The sequence below is a fragment of the Apium graveolens genome, chromosome 6 (assembly GCF_009905375.1).
Source record: "Apium graveolens cultivar Ventura chromosome 6, ASM990537v1, whole genome shotgun sequence".
NCBI lineage: Eukaryota > Viridiplantae > Streptophyta > Magnoliopsida > Apiales > Apiaceae > Apium > Apium graveolens.
The window spans coordinates 278,446,782-278,467,514 of record NC_133652.1 but is presented as its reverse complement, the minus strand read 5'-3'; the positions used below and the strand labels follow the sequence as shown (position 1 = coordinate 278,467,514).

Sequence of the window (20,733 nt, the reverse complement as noted above, 5' to 3'; positions counted from 1 at the left end):
CAGTTTTATTTATTTTAAAAATTGATTAATTAATTATTTAATTAATTGATTTATATTATAAATAATTCTGAATTATTTTCAATAATTCATAATAAATTTATTTTAATTTCAAAATTATGGGGAAATCATTTTTAATTCTTATTTTTCCTAAATAATTATTTAAAAATATTTTTGAGGCTCAATTATTTTGAATAATTAATTATATTGAACAATAAATTGATTTGTTCTTATTTATCGAACAATAATTGAATCGTTTATCCGATTTAAGCGAAACGAAAGTCCTTTGACTCAGAAAAATGATCTGTTTTCATTCAAAATAGTTTTAAATCCTAATTTCTTTTAGAAAAAAGTCAAATTTCAATATTTATTTACTTATAAGCCCTATTACTTATAGAGATGAGTCCAATAAATTCCGAAAAATAGGAACGAGCCAGATATTGATGCGAATAACAAGTCAATTTCGATTCTAAAAATTATTTTAAACCTAGGATGACTATGTGACTTATGCGCTATATGAATTATGTGATTAATCGAGTCCTAATTGTTATTATTTGTTATACGAGTCAATTATACGCGTACGGGTGACGATAAGGGCTATGTGAAGTCGGTTTGAGACGCGATTGAGAAACGGGTTGACTAAATAAGCCTATTTCTTTGATAAAGACGGAGCCAACAAGGCGGATCGATTCGGTGATAGAGGAAGCTTATATATTTGTGATAGATCGCTTGAAAGACAAGTTTTTCCCCTATTCTAAATTCTGAATAGTGAATTACTTTCAGAATCTTATCGTAGTTACATACTGATAATTCATGTTCACAAACACTGATACACAATTATTATTCCTTTGTTCATATCTCATTTCAATTCCTGATTTCTCTCAATTCTTGAATCCTCTATTCATATTCCAATAGTTTATATATATATACATATATCCTGATATATTCCGATATTGGGATACATCAAAGCATACCGATCATTCCGGTTGCTCATCTATAGACTGGATGGTGACGATTAGGATTAGGTTTACACTTGATCCTAAGGACCAAGAATTAACCGAATCCTTTTATTGGGCCGTAGAGCCTGGGTACCCGAATGGATCTATATATTGAGGTATGGATCTGCACTGTATCCTGGCTGATCAGCAGGATATAGGTGTGAATATGTGTCCAGTTTAGTTGATTGATACTCACCGATAATGGCCTTTATTCTTTTCTTGTGATGTTATATCTTTACAGATGTAACCAAATTACCGGTTCATTTAGCTTAGTACAACACTGTTTAATATATTGTGGACTTGTTGAGCAACTTATGGCTAACCCCCTTTTATTGTTGTTCACTTTATTGCTTTCAGTTAAGAAGGAAAATGAAACCTATCAGGACTCACATGGTAAAGAAACGAGTCAAGCAGCGGGACCCTCTAATACCAAAAGTGTTGATCCCGATTTAGGAAGAAAGCTTTGAGTTACCCGAGCAGGTTTAGTGTAGATAGATGTGGTGTGTGTTTGAATAAAAATAAAGTTAGTTTATAATTTGTTTAGACAATGGTTTGTAATAAAGAGAGTTCTATGAGATTTTAAATTTGGTTTGTAATAAAAGCTAGAGTGTTATTCTTATTTTCATACTTTAACCTAAAAGATCCTGGTTAGTTGTGTAAAGGGGTTAGATATATGTTGCATGATCATTATACAGGTTCGGTAATTAGCAAGTAACCTCGAGATCTATACCCCGGGTTTGAAGGGCGTTACAAGTATCGTATATATGTGGTTTGCATCCGGGAATTCAACAATCAATGGTTTACAAAGAATAAGACTTACGACTCAAAGATCAGTAAGAAAAATCAAGGTTTAGGGTTAAGTACTTCAGAGCACTTGCAATATAAGACAGGTCTATTTTAAATATATATCAAGAAGTTTCAAGAATTAATTACAGTATAACAAGGAAGATCAGAAATACTTTCCTTATCTCAATCCGCTTTCACTTTACTTATACTCGACTATTGATTTGTAATCACTGACCACTTGATTTCCCTTTCTACATCTCATTTCCTCTGTTAGACATCACAAGTATTTATCAATACTTATTCTCATCTTATTCTATCCATTACAAGTTTCAATTTACCGTTCATTTCACCCAAATCCGACGTACGGATTGAAAGTTATGCTAAAAACTGTCAAATAGTATACACATAAGCTAATTAACATCAATCAAATCACATATAACACATAGCATGTAAGATATTCGATAAAATTAATTTTTCAAAGAAGATTCGGGGTTAAAATGATTTTTCGAGTATTTAATACAAAATTTTGAACATTTTTCGGAATTAAAATGGGTCAAAGAATCATTTATAAACAATTAATAGAGTTCGAATACCTGAATCTGACTTTAAAATTATTTAGTAATATTTATCGAGTCTTAAAAATAATTTAAAATAAGATTTTAAAGCTCGAAACTATTTTTCGAAATTTTAAATCAAAAGAAATATTTAAATCTAATTAAATAATCAATTCAAATTAATTAATAACTAATTAAATCAATTAATAAACTAATATTTAAATTAATTAACTAGTATTTAATTAATTATAAACTAAAATTAATTAATTATATAATTCAGATTTCTTTTTGAATAAAAGTAAATTTTCAGAAATAAAAATAATGAATTTTGGAATTTTAAATAATTAAAAATAATTTTCGGAAAATAATTTAAACAGAAATATGATATTTTTTCAAATTTTTAAAATAGAAATACAAAATTTGTAACTTTGCAAACTATAGGGGGTTTAAATTGTAATTTCCCCCGATCGACTTTCCGGCCGGTCGTCAGCCGGCTTCCACCTGCTCAGAATCATTCCAGGAAGTGCAGATTTAAAGTACTTCTTTCCAGGAACAATATTATAGAATCAAAATTGATGAACAACAACAGTTTTAGTCAGAATCTCATGTAAAAGCCTCGCCGCCGGCGAGTTCGAAAATTCCGGCGAGGTCGAATCCCCTATCCTCCGTTCATCATGTTTATACCAATAGATTGCTTATGAAATGATCTACTTAATGGTGTGATCAATTTCAGCCAATAACCCTCACAACAAAAATGCCCAAAAATCAATTAAAAATATTCATACTATATAAACCCTAATTTTATTAAATCGAGAATCAAACTCAATTTTTTTATATGTTATGGAACTCCAAATTTGATATATAAATATACCAAAATGATCATGATAAAATTATCTACAAGATACAATCATCAAATCACACAAGTAACATCAAAATCAGAAATTCATAATTTAATCTTAATTAAATTCGAATTAAAATAAATATATAAATATATATATATGATTTCTGCAGTGAAATTGATTGTGGAATCTGAAAGTACTTTTCACAAGTTTCAATATTCACACGCTTGATTTCGATTTCCATAACGCCTTCGTTTTTAGGTTTGATTTTGAAGAACGCGACAAATATTCGAGTTTTTCTCTGTAAATTATATATTTTAAATGTTTTTTTATGATTATCTATATAAAATAAAATAAGATAAAGGCTATTTATATTTACGGAATATTAGTACCCGTTAGATCACATCGGATACGAAAATAGATTACTTAGCCGCTAAGTAACAATAAAAACGATCGAATTTGGTACTAGTTTAAGATAATTATCAAAACCGGGCTTCTTATTATACACCCTATAAAAAGATAATGTAATAGTTTAATCAAAATATCCTGTCTCTCGAGGATACAGGTTTTATCGATCTATTGAAACAAATATTGTATCGAAAATTTTGCGCCGAGACTCGCACGGGTCTAACCGTACTCCGGATCGGAAAAGTCAAAACACGGAAAATGCTTGGAATAATCCAATTAGGTTAGGAAGGAGCTTTCCTGAGACTTCCGGGTTGTAAAAACGTAAAAATGATTGAAGTTGGACGATTCCCGGTTATATAAAATAATTTATAGTTACTCGAAAAAATAATTTATTAAATCTATAAATCCATTATAAAATCATATAACAACATATAAATTACCAGAAAAATATCAAAATTATCTATATTTTATTTTGATCATATAAAAATTAAAAATACTCAAATTTTATGACATATAAACATCCAAACATCAATTCCAATTATCAGGTAATTCACCAAAATTCACATAACAATCATATAATAATCATCTATTGATAAAAATAATTACACGATATATCCTGGATATTACATCCTTCCCCCCTTAAAAATATTCTGTCCTCGGAATCTCCTAAGTAAACAACTGAGGGTACTTTTCACACATATCGCTTTCTAACTCCCAAGTTGATTCTTCAACCCTTGGGTTTCTCCACAGTACTCTTACTAAATTTACAATTTTATTCCTTAACACTTTCCCTCTCTTTTTTAGAATCTCTATTGGATTCTTTACATAAGACAAATCTTCCTGAAGTTCTATCAACTCATACTCGATCACATGCCTGGAATCTGGATTATACTTCTTAAGCATTGACACGTGAAAGACATTATGAATAAGCTCCATATGCGGGGGTAACGTCAATTCGTATGCTACCTTGCCGACACGTTTCAAAATTTCAAAAGGTCCAACTTATCTGGGACTCAGCTTCCCTTTATTTCCAAATCTAGACAATCCTTTCCATGGTGACATATTCAGTAACACTAGATTTCGTTCTTCAAATTCCATATCCTTCCTGGCTTGATCTGCGTATTTCCTTTGACGATCCTGCACTACAATCAACCTTTTCTGAATAACTTCAACAACTTCTTTTGTTTGTTGCACTAACTCGCATCCAAGTATCTTACGGTCTCATACTTCATCCCAATTTATTGGTGATCGACATTTGCGTCCATAAAGAGTTTCGTAGGGAGGCATTCTGATAGCGGCGTGATAACTGTTATTGTAAGCAAATTCTACTAAGGGCAAATGCTCATCCCAACTTCCTTTGAAACTAATGGCACAAACACATAACATGTCTTTAATTGTCTGAATTGTTCTTTCGCTTTGGCCGTCAGTTCGTGGATGATAAGCTGTACTCATATTCAACTTGGTTCCCAAACATTCCTGAAAACTTTTCCAAAATCTTGAATTGAATTGTGGATCTCGATTCGATACAATTAACATAGGGACTCCATGATGAACTACTATTTCCTTCAAATACATGTGAACCAACTTGTCTTATGAAAATCTTTCATTAATAGGCAAAAAATGAGCTGACTTAGTTAGTCTGTCCACTATAACCCAAACATCGGGTTCGCTTTCATCTTTGGTAATCCGACTATAAAGTCCATAGCAATGTGCTCCCACTTCCACTCTGGAATTTCTAATGGTTGCAATAATCCACTTGGTCTCTGGTGCTCCGCCTTAACTCTTTGACACGTGTAACATTTTCTAACCCATTCCACAATTTCTCTTTTCAAATCTGGACACCAATAATTCTCTTTTAAAACTTTGTACATCTTGTTACTTCATGGATGGATGGAATATCTTGACTTGTGAGCTTCCTATAGAATTTCAATTCTTTAACTCTGCCACCGATGGAATCCAAATTCTAGAAGAAAATCTGAGAATACTTTGATCATCCTCTTTAGTGCATAACTCTTCTTCTAGAAAACGATTGATATCCTGGTCAATTACTTCCTCTTGGCATTTCCTTATCTTTTCTAACAATTTTGGCTGAAAAGTCATACTATACATTCTTGCTTCCTTAGGCTTGCAAATTCTGACCTCCAATTCCCGTTACGAAAATTCCTTGTATAACTCCTTCGGTACTGTTAACATATTCAGTCTTTCCTTTTTGCTTAACACATCTGCCACTACATTTGCTTTTCCTGGGTGATAGTTAATTGTGCAATCATAGTCCTTGATCAACTCCAACCATCTTCGTTGTCTCATATTAAGTTCCTTCTATGTGAATATGTACTTCAAACTCTTATGATCCGTATAAATCTCATATCTTTCTCGATATAGATAATATCTCCAAATCTTCAAGGTGACTACTATTGCTGCTAGTTCCAAGTCATGAATAGGATACTTCTGCTCATGAGGTTTCAGTTGTCTAGACGCATACGCAATAACATTATCATTCTGCATTAACACACAACCTAATCCCTTATGAGAAGCATCACTATAGATTACAAAATTTTCTTGATCATCTGGAAGTGACAAAATAGGTGCCGTAATTAATCTCTTTTTCAATTCCTGAAAACTGTCTTCACACTTCTTGTTCCATATAAACTTCTCATTTTTCCTGGTAAGCTTCGTCAAAGGTGTGGCAATCTTTGAGAAATCTTGAACAAATCTTCAATAATATCCTGCCAATCCTAAGAAACTTCTCAATTCTGTTGGTGTTTTTGGCCTTTACCAATTCATAACAGCTTTAATCTTCACTGGGTCCACTTTGATCCCTTCATCACTTACTATCTGCCCTAAGAATTGAACTTCTTGTTACCAAATCTCACACTTTAAAAACTTTACATACAACTTTTCCTTTCTCAAAATATCCAAAGATATCTTTAGATGCTCCGCATGATCTTCTATTGAATTTGAGGAGATCAAAATATCTTCAATAAGTTCATTTGTGGGGTTTGACTTGTCGATATCTCTAAGATCTCTACATGCAGAAATGATTTGTCGATATCTCCAGTTCTCTACATCTTCATTTGACTTGTCGATATCTCTGAGACTTCTCTATAAGTCATTTTGGACTTGTCTAATGAATTCTCGATATACCTTGATCTGTGACTTGTCGATATCTTGACTTTGAACATTTCTCATAAAACAGCATTATTCAACTCCAAGCTTCTACATCTTTTCTCTGAGGCATGATCATGACTTGATATTCCTTCAGAGTTTATTCCTTAACTTGAAAATGATTAGTCTAATCTACTAATAATTTTTACAGACTCAAGGAATACAATTACATAATACAAATATTGATTATCAAACAACTTAATCTTAGGGATGTCAATGTGACTTAGTCTTGTTATTATGTCGGCATGTCTTGCACAACAGTTTTTTTGTCTCAAAGATATTACTGGAAACAAAATTTTCATTCATCAATACAGATTTAAGAGAAACTTTTATTAATTTTTATTGAAAATAATAATTATGCTACAAGTAATTATTAATTTATTTTATTTCTTCAAGTATATAATTTAAAATATTATCGAGAATGTGTACCAATGTGTCAGCGCCTAATTACCAATATTTTGAATATTATAAATATAATTGATAGTCATAACCCTAAAAATTGTGTTTTTTTAGCTTGGATGGAGCTATATTTTGTTAATCTTTGGTTATATATCATGAATAAAATAAAATCTAACTTGATTATGTAGTTTTCAAATGTAATAAGGTGTTAAATAAATTTGAGTATAGTCTAGTTTGATAGTATGGAATCTTGTTCAAATTTCATTAATAACATTTAAGAATAATGTATTTTTTTGTATTGGTTTGACGCCCCAGGCCTATATTTCACGAGTATGAGTCACAAAGGCACCAAGTTTTATATGCATGTATAAAGCAACATCTAAGTAGTGGTTATAGTCAAAATATAGGACATCCAGTCCACAAATATGAGGACCACATTCGTCACATAATTCCATTACTAAATTTATTAATAGGTATTATTAAATATTATATGTTCAGAATTACATGTCTCTTTATATTACGATATCAAATATGTATAACACTAGTGAGCTTTGAAGTATACCTTTGGGATAGTGAACCTAATCACCATCAAGTTGACCTGACTCTTCCCATTGCTCTACCTCTGTTATCTGAAAACTTATCTTCGTTGCTTTTGATTGTTTAGAAATTTCAATAATAGTAAGAGTTAGCAACAAAGTGCCCATTAAACTTATTTATCAGTGTACAGATGATACATGTATCAAACATTCAACGTGTAACAAAATTGCAAGATAAACAAAAAATTTAAACAAACAATCATTCAATAATCAAATCAATCATTTATATGATACAAACTCGTATCTGATAGTTTGACGTATTGTAATAGATAACTTGTCATATTCCACTCGGTACCTACAAGTGATACGATCAACTACCACATTGCGGACATATACCCGTTGTCCTATGATATTCACACATACTGATCACCACTAGTAGAAAGTATCACCTAATTCTTTACTCCTAGCATGAAACAGGTTATTTATTCTCAATTCCATCTAATACTGGAGCCAAAGATCTTATCCACTAATTCAGAAATATCAATACCAATAAAGAAATATGGGTCATCTCCCATGTTGACTAGTACAGATGAATGTGCTCTGATTAACTTCACAAGAGCTTTGATCAATAAATTTCAAAAATTAAAGAAAATAATAGAATGAGAAATTCATTGATCCGATAATAGATCAATCGTACTAGAAATAAAACTTTACATCAGCATGATTAAGGTGCTTCTTTGTTAATGAAGTATTTGATTATTTAGAATTAGTGAAAATAATTTATATAAATTAGACTTTCAGGTTATTTTGAACAAGAAACAACATATATACTGTAAAGAAAATTTTACGGTTAATGTAATATAATTTAGAAATAGATATATGAAATTATGATAAGATAATATTAGATTCTTCAAACACTCTTCATGGCAGTAATTTGATGATAAATCAATTTTACTTTATTTTCTAACAAGAACAACGGTATCACATTAATGATTGTGTCTGAGATTGTTAGGTCCCGAATTATCATAAAAGGGGGGGTTAAATAAAATACGATAATCACTAAATTAAAAAATTATTTCAAATCTTTTATGGATATAAAATTTAGTGCTCGGTTAGTGGTTTCGTGTTCTTGAGAGGAATGGTGTTTGGAATAATAAAACGAGGAACGCAAATATTCGGGGAAATATATATATGCGTATATAAATCCTCGAGGGGTGTTGCTACACTCCGGTAAATAAATTAATCGGCTACAATCTAAGAACAACAAAGTTCCTAGCTACTACAAAGATCAATAAATGAAATCTTATACAATGATCTAGCTTTTATTTGTCTAAGGATTTAATTACCAGGTAACGATTGTAATGCCCCTATGAATATACAAGAGTTAAATCGGGCATTATAACGTTACTCCGGTGAGAAGAATAACTTATATGGATTTGTATGTATATCTCATATGTATCTCTTAGCTGCAAATCTTCAGCTCTTTGGGAGAGAAGATGAACAGAACAATTCAATCTAATTGCTCGAATTACTTCTGATGTTGTAGTGTAGACTTTATAATCAAGTAAAATGTATGGCTAAAATTAAGCCCCACAAATTAATTAAATCAATCAATAAAGTTGTGGCTGAGAAGTGAGGGCTTGCTAACCTGCGACTAGTAACTCAACCTGCGACTAAGAACTCAACCTGTGGCTAAGTCCTCAACCCGCGACTAAGAACTCAACTTGCGCCTAAGTCCTCAACCTGCGACTAAGAACTCAAGTTGCGACTAAGTCCTTAACCTGCGACTAAGAACTCAACCTGCGACTAAGTCCTCAACCTGCGACTAAGAACTCAACTTGCGACTAAGTCCTCAACATGCGACTAATCTTCTCATTCTTTGTATTTTCCTTTTGTTCATTTCTTCTGATTTTTGTGTAGACGTAGTATTATTAACCTGTCTTGTTCTAGTATGTTTCTCGTGTTGAGTTATCACGTAACTGTTCATACAGCTACGCAGTCTCACCAACAATCTCCCCCTATTTGATTGTTAAACCTAACAAACAAATTAAATAGAGAGGATAACTCAATTAACAACTTGAAAATGTAAAGTGCCAGGACTTGTAAATAATACTACTGATTTTCTGGATCAAATACTGCATTTCTAGATTTCTTGAGTAATTGATATGAAAGATGTTTGTTCCTCTCTCACTGAACTGATCTTTAATTAGTTTCATCTTTATTTCCTTGGTTCTTCAAATCTCTGCCAGATTACACTTCTCAGTCTTGAAGTAATCATTAGAAGCTTCTTTTGTACAACCATATTTCCTGTTAAGAAGCGCATATCTCTCTTGCTTCTCCCTCTATGAGAATCAACTGCTTAAAGGAGATGACCTTCGTTTACCACCTCTCCCGTACAATAGGATCCGCAGATAAAAACCAATGGTACTCCTCTTTTGGATAACAGCTTCTCCCCTTATGAAGAATAGTGATAAACCAAACCACTTCTTCTGATTACTAGGAAATCACCTTGTGTTTACCACCTCTCCCGTACAATAGGATCCGTAGTTACAAACAATAATGGTGTGGTGTAGTGTACATATACTTTACCTTTTTCCACCTACCCGCTATTTATCCCCCTTAGTTAATGAATCCTCCAAACTATTATATAAGCTTTTATCTCCCCCTTAGAGAAGGAATGTATGTTGTTGTCTGAAGGAGTTCTCATATTTTACTTGGTTGGAAAAGAAATAACAAGTCATAGTATGTTCAACCATGTCCCTTTAAATGTTGTAGAAATGGCTTCACTATTGATCATCCTGTTAACCAATATTCCCAACTCCTTATACCTCCCAACTGTGAGATCACTAATTGTTACCAATTGTTAGCTCCCAACTTGTTAGGTCCCGAAGTATTCTAATCCAATCTGTAAATGTTAGGTCCCTAAGAGTTAGGTTCCAAACATAAACAGATTCAAGACCTGAAGTATCAAGAACCATGTTTAGGGATAGGGAATGGGATATGGTGTTTCTCTTTCTTCCTTACTGTGAGTGTGTTATTCTGTTTCATGTACCTCACATATGTTTCACTCTTCTCTCCACTCGTCTTTACATTCATTCTCACAAGTAAATCACTCCTCTCATAGCTCCAAAATCCAGTTGTACCTTCAAGGAAAATCACCTTAGCCATCCTTAAGGAGGTCACAGGTGGTGCAATGGGAGTTCGCAAATCCCCATCCTCGATAGACTCGTCAGATGAATCTGAGTCATAATCTACAAGATGCTAGTTTCCCTTTTAGGGTTCCATATTTGAACTCTGGGAAGGTAAACAATGATCCAAAGAATTTAGCATAAAGATCAAAGTTCCCTTCTAATGTCTGTGAAGACATTTCCTTATGACTCATCAGGTAAATCTGAATCATTATCAATAAGTTTCCCATCTGCACCTATGTCAGATCCACTATCCGCAGATACATCTAGGGGATTTAAGCCTGGGGAGGTAGACATTGACCACTGACATATGGTTATTGGATCAGTATCCTCTCCTAACACCTGTAAAGGCAATTGGTCCAGTAAAGAACCTTGAACAATCGAATTTGACCTTAAAATGGTCGAAACTCTTGTTTCCGTAAACTCTTACTTTGTGTGTGTAACCTGCCCATGTGCATCAAGAATTGTTTATATTTGAGGTGGTGACACTACATCGGATACCCTGGCCGACAGGAGAATTTCAATAGATGCACCCTATTGAGAGGATGAATCTAGTAATTGTTTTTGTGTCTTTTCAGCCATTACATCTTTTTGAGAAGATATATGGGGCTAGCAGTTGTCTCAGTTTTAGTATATCTCAATTTTGTAGGAGACAGAGCTGCTGGGTTGACTTCAGAACCTTTCTTATGTGATGCACTAAGGCACTTTCTCCCTCACGCTCATTCATGCTTCATTTTAGGGGTAAGAGAGTGTTGGTTGGTTCTGATTATGTGTTTGTCTTTACAGCCTGGGATAGAAGTTATGGGTTTTCAACCTCATGACTATCAAATGAAAGAAGGCCATTGGAGTCTGAACCTATATCACAAAACATATGGAAATATAGAGATAAAATGTACTTAAGATCTATAATGAATGAAAATTATGCATTTAATCTTTTAAGAGAAATGATGTACAATAGTGATATTAAAAGATTTTAATGAAATAAGCAATCACCAATGTAGAAAGAAGTTTGATTTTCCCTTAAAACTGTTCGAGTGCACAAGTCTGTTTTTATGCCTAAAAAGATAAATAATTTGATAAAACACAGACTGATGACCTAGCTGTATTAAGAAGAGAAGGAAAAATTTTATCTTTTAATATGAATGAGTTTTTGTAAAAGCATTGATCACTTAGGGTAAAATCTAAGCAATTCTCATTCATATCAAAAACTCCATAATCTATCTTTGTAAGATTATAATCAACAAAATTGTTTATTGATAAGTAACCTTAATAAGACTGACTATGCTACTGATTTTAAATTGAAGTGAATCTTTCAGATATAGCAACTTATATAAATTCACTAGAACTTAAAATCTCACAATTATCTGCAACAAAATAATAACAATATATCATTGACTGATACTTGTCAAGTATTTTAGATACCAATAATTATGTTGCACCTTATTTTAATAATTTAAATCATGAAACTGATTTGACATGGAATTGTTTAACATTATAATTCAAATATATTAGAATAAGATATCAATGAATTAAATACCAATTATCTATCAAATAGACATTATCATTCAAATTCATATATCATACAATTATTAACTCCCAACAACTGTAATATCTCAAAAATACTGGTTCGATAAATAAAGCAACATTATCCAATATTATCTTGTTTGCAATTTTAGAAAAACATTATAAGTTCCATATACTTTGATCCATTGAGTATTGCAACTATTATCAAAGTATTTAGGAATTTGCAAGTAAGTATAAAAATTATTCTAAGTGGACAACATATGGTTACTTCTAATAAAGCATCAAACACAATAACCATAGTTGTACTTTAAGAAAGATTTTCACACTTCATATATTAGTATAAGTGATCGAGAATAAACATTGATTACTTAGAGGAGCTCTAAATAATGCCACAAATATTAATACTTCATAATTAGTTCATACTTGAACTCTTAACTAAGTATCATTAACTGACATAAGTCAAGAATTAGCATACAACTAATCATGCTACAATCATGATTCTGATTTAAGTGAATTCTTGAGATGTGAACATTGCTAAATTCACTAGAACCAGAATCTAATAATTAACTTATAACAAATAGGTTACAATCAATATACTAGATATCAATTGTTGACAGATTTAGTTATAATCAATTATGCTGCTTATCTATTTTAAGTTATTTTGAATTATGGAGCAAATAAAATCATTGAATTGCGTCATTTTCTATAGTCCAAACTACCCAAAATAAATACTAACTATCTATGAGTTAGATATTAGCACTTAAATTTTTATAATTATCCTTGAATAATCACCAATAGGATATATGACTTATATACATGGCAATCACTCTCTAGACAATTAGTAATTTTAGAAATACTTTCTAAATATATAAAATATTGAGAGCTTTATACACATAACTTAGAAAATACTTCAATTTCCAATATTAGTGATTTTAGAAATAAGCATTGATTACTTAGAACAAAAATTCTAAATAATATCACTAATACTAAAAGTATCACAATTATTCGTACAAGATACAAATAACTATGTTGCATATTATTTTAATATATTTTAAATTATGAGACTGATATAAAATGGAGTTGTCTACAATCATAATTTAAATCAATTAAAATAAAATTCAAACTTAATGCTATAATACTTAACTACCACAAATGTATATGACATTATAATCATGATAATCAAGATATTAGCATTAAGTACGAGGTACTGGTTTACTGATAAATTTACAAGTCTTTTAAATTTTAAAGATTTAATACTTGTGAACTTATATAAAGAATTCCATACAGATGAGATTTCCAACTAATATGCAATGAATGTTATCCCACACTTACAAACCAGTCTTGAAAAATTAATTTTAACAAGTGATTTTATAATTGTTTCTATAAGTGACTCTTTGACTAAAAGACATGCTCTCTAAATTTATGATACCTGGTGTGAAGGTGCACTGACTTAGAGTGTTCGACAGAGTTTTTGGAGTTGAAGTTATTTCTCATCACAATAAGAAATCAATCTTCTTCCACGAAGTTGACAGCTTCCTGAGATGCTTCTCCTGTCACTTAAGTTGACAGCTTCAGAGATGATTCTCCTGCCTTTCTTACAACCTGCGTAATCTATATCTATATAGCCAAACATGTTAAGCACAATATATTTAGGGTACTTCACTCCAAGAGTTGGTAGTCCCTTAAGATATCTAATAATATTGTTAATAGCTATAAGATTCGATTCTCTAGGATCCACTTAGAACCTTGCACATTAGCATCTTGAGAACATTACATGTTGTCTATTAGCATTTGAGTAAAAGAGTGAGCTTGTCATACCTCTATAGCTTATCATTATACCTGAGTTGCATTGATCAAGCTTTAGTGGCATCTGTTGGTAAGTAGTCTTGGCATATTTAGAATCTTCCAATATTTTACATCTTCAAAAGATCCTTAACTTACTTGTATTGCCATCATTCTTTTAGTTTACTTGTGCTCCTAAAATAAATGTTCTTTTGGCTTGCTTGATCTCCTAAAAGAATTATTCTAATGGCTCGCTTGAAGTGATTCCAAAAAGAATTACAACTTTTCCAACATGCTCCTCCATACCTACTTTGCAATTACTTAGCAAATAATCTTACAAAAGTCTTTGTTATTAGACCAACATATAACATTATCATTATATCACTACACATATATAACATTATGTTTGTGCCTATTGATAAGAGAGTTATTAATATGATGACTCTACTAGTTCATATTTAACTGCAACTTCAGTTAGAGTGACATACCATGTCCTTGACGATTTCTTGAGCAATATACTAGTTCATACCAACCTGAAGTGAGCTTGTGAAGAAGATCTATACATAGTCCAAAAGATCTGCAACTGCAAAGTCCATGAACTATTGTGCATTGACTTCCTCCTTTGACTCACCAACCAGGAGTACACTTGTTCATATTTACCAGAGTCCAATTCCAGCTAGACTGTGCAACAGGTTCCTGCTATATCATAATATCCTCAAGTCTCATCACCGGTGCTTTCTGTTAGATACTACTTCAGGATAATAAACTAGCATCCAGTTTGGCCTTGTCCCTCGTAACAATGCCATTGTCATCCAGATTTGACTTCTGGTTATCCGTGTACCAATTACAAAATTTCATTTAGTTTGGATACCTGCTTCCCTACAATCTGCTTGCTGACTGATTGAGTTCATCTTACTTTGCAATCACCCAATCAATCCGGATCTATCAGAGCTTCCGTAACTTTCTTGGTTTCTTTTTCAGATAGAAAACTAGAGAAATAATCATTCATGCTCAGTAGCCCTGCTAATCATTACTCCACCATCTGGATAACTTAAGAACTAGACTCTGGGAATAATATTAACATCAAACCCTTTGTCTCAGCAGATATGTTCTTTAGTGTCCTCTATTTTCAATTTGGTGTAGTGTCTGACTAGTTGATCCTTCTTTTGCTCCTCCTATGTTGTTGCTGGTGTTGGATTTTTAACGCAGCGGGGGCATGGCAAAACACTTTTACACATACAAAATCCACATAAAAGCATATAAATCGTGAATAAAAATTCGAGGGATCGAATCTAACCTTTTAAAATAATTCGGAGACAATGATCAGAGATCCTTAGCAGTTGCTCCTCAAGTGTGAAGTACTCCACCGGTATCCACCAAGAAAACGATGTTAAGGAGGAGGAAGAAGGTGGAGAGAATTGGGTTTTCCAAACTTTTTGGGTTTTCGGGTTCTTTGTGGGTTAGAATAAAATAGGGTCTATAATAGTGTATTTATCGGCAAAATTTTCAGCTGAAATTTTCCCATAAATATTATTATTATTATCCCATTTATTATTCTCATTAATAATTAAAACACCTTTTAATTATTAATCCTTTTTCTAACACTACAAGAATAATGTCAATAGACATCACACATTAGACATCGGTTAACTTTGCCACTGATGTTAAAAGAGGTATTGACATCATCCCGTGTTTTTGTGATGTCTTTGTTCTTTGTAGACATCGGTTATAATTAAACCGATGTCAAAACTTCACCAAAAAAAATAAAAAATCGCGCCCACCTTTTCTTTCCCCCCTTAGTCAAAATTTCATTCAGTTTTAGTTCTAAAATTCCCCCCTCCCAAAATTCCCCCCCCTAACCAAATTTTTATTCCCCTCATTCCAATCTCCATCTCAAACTCCTCTCTCTCTCTCGAACGAAACCCTCTCTCTCTCGAACCTCTCTCCGCTCACAATCTTCATCTCACCGTCTCAACTCCTCTCACATCTCTCTCGAATCTCTCTCTCCCTCGCATCTGTGCTCACATCTTCCATCTCTCGACTTTGTGCTCAACCTCTCACCTACCTCTGGTAATCTTATTTGATTAGAAACTCTAATTGGTAACGTGGAATGAAATTAGTGTTGATGTTTTGGTCGAAACAAACTTTGTAAATTGAGATTTTTTCAAATCGAAACCCTAATTTACTTTTAAACAGAAGTGAATATATATATATAGCCATTGTATCTCTCATAAAACACTCTTTTGGTTTACTATCTCATCCAGAGTCGCCGTTAAAAGCAAAAACAGAGAAAGGATGGTTCAGGGTCTTACTCATCGCAAACGCCACAATTATGCCACCAAATCCAACCAATACCGAATTGTCAAAACCCCTGGTACTCTTTTCAAAAACCCCTTTTCTATTTATGATTTTTTTGTTACTTACTAGTTATTAATTTTTAAGAATATGTATGTTGTTTGATTTTATATTATATACTTTATTGTTATGTATATATCTTTATTAATTATTTTTGTAATTAGTTCTAAAAGTGATTGTTTAGATTTGGGAAATGTTAAGGTTAAGATTATGTAAATGGTGATATTTTAAAATTTGATGAAACTTTAGGAGGTAAGCTGGTTTATCAGACAACTAAGAAGAGAGCCAGTGGACCTAAATGCCCTGTTACCTGAAAGCGAATCCATGGGGTATGTTTTTCTTGCATTTATTTTTGATTTTTTTTGCTATTTACATTATGTATTTGTCGATTTTTAGCTATTAATTTGTGTTTTAGTTGTTACAAGGCTAAATAGTTGTTACATTTGGGCTTGTAGCAATGTAAGATTATATATATATTTTTTTGAATAATTAGGCTTAATGCCTTATAGTTGAGTATTGAACGATAAAAGATAAGCCCTAACCACTTGCATCGTGCTCGCTTTAAGATTCATCGAGTATATGAAACTACTAATTTTGACTCTTTGCATTTCTCTGGAGTCTCTTTTTAGGTCAAACTAGCTTATACATGTAGTCACATGTCATCCGTCAAACTTAAATCACAGTGTTAAGTATATACATCAATAACTACTACCAAAACTTTAAATCATATCTAAGACTGATTATGGTCGAGACTAAACTTTACATGTATCTAAAAATTGATGTAACTTGTCTTGAAGAACATATGTGATGTTCAATTTAATCGATATACATGTAAGTTTCTTTTTTATTTGCCTCTCCTCTTTTTCTTCAGTTTCTTATATACTGATCAAGTTCCACCAAATGTAATTTATTAAAATTTATTTGCAGAAGTATACGTATGCAATTTATTAAAATTTCTTTTGAGTTTTGAACCAGAATCTGACTTGCTGTTTTGTTGTTCTATTTCTCTCCACAAAATCTGACTTGTGTCTGCAATTTGCTTTTCTATTTTGATATTTGATTAGTTGTGTCAATTCTGATGAGTTATTATAATAACTATCCTAAAATATGAGCTATTTAACAATGCCTTCTCTTTATTGACTATGCATTCTGAAGAAATATTTAATGGAACCATTAGAGAAGTGAAAGAAGAAACTGGTATAATTGTACATCCAATTTTCTTTGTCACTCTTTACTTGATACCTTGAAGCTAATTACTACTTTTTCCATCTGCACAAAACATTCCTGGAAATGGTTGCCTTCAGGTCAAACTTTGATTTTTTTGCGCTACCTGAGGTTATATGAACTTAAGAAGATAATGTTTTTTTAAATGCACTCTGAGAAAATATATTTGTTTGCAATGGAAAGGCATGCTCAACTTGTGGCTTTTGAGAAATCATTTGCATTGCCTTACCATTGTCCATTTGATGACACTATCTACCAAGAGTGTCTTCTCTTATAGGAGGATGATGGGATTCAGACAATATATTTGTTAGGTTGCATTGTGCTCTAGATTTCATTGAAAATGTATATTCTGCTTCTACGGGAAGTTCAGCCGCTTCTCTGCAGTGCAATCATTATATGTATAGAAACAAATCTCTAAGGCATTGGGTTTTTCTCATCTTTCTTGTAAATTATTTTCTGGATATTGCAGGCATATTCAACTGTTGGCACACCAGATTATATTGCTCCTGAAGTTCTTCTAAAGAAAGGATACCCATTGGAATGTGATTGGTTAGTTCTTGCATGTAAAATAGAAGAGCTTGAATCCCTCGAGGAAATGTTTATATATATCATAAGCATCGCTCTTAGAAGCTAAAAGAAAAGTTTGCCTATATGAAATTTTAGGGCATGGTTGATAAAGTCTGTCCTTTTCTGAATTTGCTTTTGCTAGGAGTATCTGGACTAATGGTCTTATTGGTCTCCAGGTGGTCACTTGGTGCTATTATGTTTGAAATGCTCGTGGGATACCCACCTTTCTATTCTGATGATCCCATGACAACTTGTAGAAAGGTAGGTTGTTTATGCATATCTGTTTCTTAAGGAGTTTTAGCAAATTTGTCACTTGTTATGATAAATATGTCTAGATTGGTAATTACCATTTTCCGGTCAAAACTCAAGAGCCAATTGATTCGCCGAACCGGCAGTCCTCAATTTTGTTTCTTATCTTTTTTCTCAATTATTTAATTCTCTTTTCTTTTCTTCGCCTGTCACCCTTCTTCCCGCTCCTGGATTCACTGTTTACTGGCAATGAGTGCATTACACGGTATCCTTGCTTGATGCTTCATTAAATATTTGCATGGAAGTGCAAACTTTCCTAGAAACGCCAAAGTATTAATTGTTACAATTCCTCGAACTCTTGCAGATAGTTAACTGGAGAACACACCTGAAGTTTCCCGAAGAAGCACAATTGTCTTCAGAAGTGAAATACCTAATTAGCAAAATACTTTGTAATGTAAATCACAGGCTGGGTTTAAAAGGTGCAGATGAAATTAAGGTGTTGTATGGTGTGTCCTATTCTATGTTCTTGGACTTGTTCTGGAAGTGCTTAAGAAATAGAGTGAATTACCTTTTTGCACTATTTATTTCAGGCCCATCATTGGTTTAAAGGTGTTGAATGAGACAGATTATATGATATGGAAGCTGCTTTCATTCCCGAGGTGAATGATGAATTGGACACCCAAAATTTTGAAAAGTTTAATGAGGTAAATGTGTTTTTATTCGTTCTTATTTGAATTTCTAAAAGCGTGTAAGTTTCTTTACAGTCTATGCTTATTTGTTTTTCCTCTTTCTATTTCCTTGCAGTCTAAACACCAAACTCAGGCTTCAGCAAGATCTGGTCCGTGGAGAAAGGTAATCTCACTTGTTGCTTTAAATTTTTTATAACTTATAATGATTATGTTTAAGAAGCATTCCAACTTCAGTTTCTGCACTTCCAGTAAATCTGTTGCATGTCAATGTACATTTGGCTCCAAATTATTTGTCACCAGGTTTCTTTGAATTTCGTGTCATGTGGAAATTGATACGGTAGAAAAGGGTATGGTGCTTATAGAGAGCTGCCATTATTGACCACCCTGCATAACAGGACTGGGAGAGAAAACCCTGGATTCTGGATTCCTAATTTGTAAAAAAGTGGACACTGGACAATACTGGATCTGAATTGTCATCTCCACTAGAGTAGTTTACTTTCAGAAGTGTTTACAATGTACAAAGCATAATATAAAAGCATGTATATAGTTGGTTATAATTCTTCTTTTTAAATATACAGATGCTTTCGTCGAAGGATGTTAACTTTGTTGGTTACACTTACAAGAACTTTGAGATCGTCAATGACTATCAAGTTCCTGGAATGGGTATGTCTCTCACTCTCTTTCTGTGTGTGTGTCTCACCTAATTTTTCTTTTTCATATACTATAATGCACAAACTTCACTCATTTGAGAAAATATATTTGTTTGCAATGGGAAGGCATGCTCAACTTGTGGCTTTTGATCCGAAAACAAGTGGCACAAAGAGGTGGGGAACTGGAACCCTACTTTTAATAGGAGGCAGGTAAACAATCGTTATCATCTAATTGTGATTTGCGGTTCAGTTGTTTCTCTTATGAGCAAAGTTGACTGTTAAATTTTTTTACATATGCTCTTTTTGGGAGGTTAAAACAACACCTGTGTGGTTGATTTGATCGTGCACATGGCATCTGTCCAGTAAGTGGGGGATCATACTTGCTTGCTTGGGATAAAGCGGCTTGCTCATCTTGTCCTCTGCAGTTGTTGAGATATCTAAATAATGGGAACTTATATGGGCCCTTGCTGTCTTGTGTAGAGAGGATTGGTGTCTCATATTTTGAAGAGTGTTCAAAACAGGATAGTGAAAAAACTATCTTACAATTTTTATTAGACTGAATGTCTTCAGTTGGTTTCTGGAGAATGTAATAGTTTAGATTTCAGATCATATGTTTTACTATTTTGGTTGACGTTCTCAGACAATAATTACACAATTAGTGATGTAAAACTTTACACAATTTGGTCTATAAACTTCTTACACATCACTTTCAATTAAGAAAAGCTGATGTCAAAAAAGATAATGTACATCACTTTAAGGTAAAAAACTGATGTCAAAGAAATCCAGGTTCAAGTCTAAATGAAACATAGAAATCACTTTGTTT

The 20,733-nt window shown here is 32.6% G+C and overlaps 1 long non-coding RNA gene across 1 annotated transcript; it reads left to right on the top strand.

Moving 5' to 3' along the window:
* The first annotated feature begins 18,223 nt into the window (after positions 1–18,223).
* On the top strand, positions 18,224–19,061 carry LOC141666674 (uncharacterized). The gene is made up of 3 exons (XR_012552313.1): positions 18,224–18,304; positions 18,499–18,583; positions 18,936–19,061. It is a non-coding gene; the product is annotated as an uncharacterized LOC141666674 (long non-coding RNA).
* Positions 19,062–20,733: the final 1,672 nt, after the last annotated feature.